The following is a 2,946-nucleotide window of genomic DNA, read 5'->3' on the forward strand; positions in this document are numbered from 1 at the left end:
TTCCCTGACCTTGAAAACACATTAAGATTAAAACATTTTCAAGGATGTCACGCCCCCATTCAAACTCGATTTATATGTAAATTTCAATTTAATTTTACAAGACTTTACCTAACCTACTGAACAGGATTTCAGAGTTGCACTCGGCACTGGTTCAACTCCAGCCATGGAAGTTGCCTTATGATCGGTTTGATATTTCCCGTTTGTTTTTTTAATTATTTTCTTTCCACCCCAACAGGAATTAATGCATCCCCTCCAGCCAAGACTCAATGCTGCTGTCAGAAGACTCTTTAGTTTAAATTCTCCATTAGTAAAGACGGGCGATTCCGCATATAAACATATTGCTTAAGTAGATGAGAGCGGCTTTATAGCCGCTCCCTCTGTGAGCTGTAAACACATGCTGACATCACTATAATGAATTGGGGAAGATGCAGCAGATGGCAGCAGCTATAGGACACAAACGGGGAAAATTGGTTGAAAAATTTGATATGCTCTTTTATATGGGCTGCAGCAACTGGTTCCAAAAATGGGATTAGTGTGCCGTGTTAAAATACCTTAAGAGATAATCAGGTGCACTATAGGTAATTAGTCAGGTAATAATTGGTTTGCAACCTAAAGATCTGTCTTTGTGGGTGAGGGTTTGTACACCTGTTTTGTGGCCAAATTCAAGCACTATTCAAGCACTTCAAAGCAAATTTTCCAATTTCTCCAGTGCCCGCCATGTTGGTCTTTTCACCTGTTCTCTTGGGAGCGACGATAGGGGGTGATGACAATTCTCATGGCACTGCCATACATACCATTGCCAGCTGTCGGTATCATGAGGGAAGAAGAAATGCAATGGCAAAGCGAAGCCAGTGTCTACATCATTTTTGACTCATTCAATACCAGCCTTACTAAAATGGATCTTTGACACCTTATAGCCGTAAATGGCACCATAGCTAAAAGGGAACTTTCACATCTATAGCCGTCAATGGGGGCCTGGCTAGAATGGATCTTTGTCCACTATAGCCATCAATGACAGACTAGCTTGACTGAAGGCTTGATGTTAAATGGCAGCCTAGCTAAAACTGTTTAACGTGTCTGGCTGCCAATGGCAGCCTACCTAAAATGGATCTTTGACGTCTATAGCCGTCAACGGCATTCTATCCTAAATTGATCTTTGACATCAATAACCATCAATAGCAGCTTAGTTTGACTGGATGCTTGACATCCATTGCCGACAATAGCAGCCTTATAAAAGAGATATTTGACTTGTACCTTAAAGGGACCTTTGAGGATTATGGTTGCCAATGGCAACTTAGCAATAATACTTGATGTCTATAATCATTTATGGCAACTGGGTCAAAAAGTGTCTTTAAGTCTAAAGCCACCAACGGCAGCCGAGCTAAAATGGATCTCGAACATCGATGGCTGTGAATGGCAGTGTAGGTAACATGGATCTTTGCCACATAGCTTGAATTGATGCTTGACATCTAGAGCAGTGTATGGCAACCCAGTCAAAATGTTTCTTTGACGTCTATAGCCTTCAATGGCAGCTTAGCTAAAATAATTATCTTATATCAATAGAGGTTATTGCTAACATGGATCTTTGACGTCTAAAGCAGACGACAATTGCAGTTGAGGAAACATGGATTGTTGTGCGTGAACGCATGATGTGGCAACGGAGCTCACTTTTTTAACGAGAGAACTGTAGTTAGGTGAGTGACATGGATTAAATCATTCTTTGTTTAATGCCAAAAGTTAAATGCGGATATTAAATCCAATTGCTTCGTAATCAGACTAGTCGTAACCACCATGTACTGTATATAGGGTTTGAGCAGGGGTGCCCAAACTTTTCATAAAGCGGGACAGATCTGGCGAGCTGAAAATGTGTGAGGGCGGACTATTAAGCCTGGCATTTTTTGAACCGTCTTTAGTAAATTAACCCTCCATAACAGCTCAACTTTCCATTTTTTTATTTCCAGCAGCCATGTCGGAAATGGGGTGAGCTAAAATTTTCACAAAAAGCCAGGGGCAAGGTAGCCAAAGGGCTATTACAATCATTTGGTGAAATGGTGACATATATATTTGGTAAAAAATTATTTTGTACAGCAGTTTAGTATTACTGGCAGGCCACATAATAATTTTATGAAAGAGGCCACAGGCCAGTAAAAATTTAATCACAGGCCATAACTGCCCAGCCGGACATTGGACATGGCTGGGTAAGAGGATTTGTTGTCTGTAGGCATGTACCATCACAGTTTACTTCATAGTTTGGCCGGGGGTGCGACTTAATACTCCGTTTTAAATTGTTAGTACTGGTACTGTATATCATTTTACATGTTATTTTCAAACTAAACCGGAAGAGGGCGCTTTAGGTCTAAGTTAATCATTTTAAACCTGCCCTTGTTGTGGATGGGGGACATTTTTCGAAGCGGAAGGAGGAAGCGGGTTATCGTCTACCAACCAAGTTGGAGTTGATTAAAAAGTGATACCGAGGATATTTCATTAGATTTAGTGATTTGGAGTGAAGCTGATAGTTTGGTAAGCATGTTCTCTATCCTAGAGTTATCTGAATAACTTTTAATATTTTAAATTGTTAAGGAAAAATTAGAGCCTGTCAACGATATGCACGTACTCTTAACATTAGTATACTGTACACTTGTCCTCTATATAATTATTATTATAAGTTGCATTTCAAGAAGACATGTATATTTTTGGTTTTGGATTTTATCCAAAAAACTCCCCCAAACGTGCTACTTCTACTCCAGGTGCAAATTATAGTCCAGGAAATACACTTAAAAAAAAATTCAAAATCAGTTCCAAGTCGGAGTATTAAACTCAGTCACTGTTTATGTGTGGTGAGCATACTTTGTTGAACATTATTATTATTATTCTCTTTTGGCATCACCGACAGCTTTCCTATTTTGATACACAGTATAGTGTGCAACACAGTCAAAAAGGATCCTG

This window comes from Urocampus carinirostris, chromosome 4 (assembly GCF_059441175.1).
Source record: "Urocampus carinirostris isolate Australia breed hairy pipefish chromosome 4, RoL_Ucar_1.0, whole genome shotgun sequence".
NCBI classification, from domain to species: domain Eukaryota; kingdom Metazoa; phylum Chordata; class Actinopteri; order Syngnathiformes; family Syngnathidae; genus Urocampus; species Urocampus carinirostris.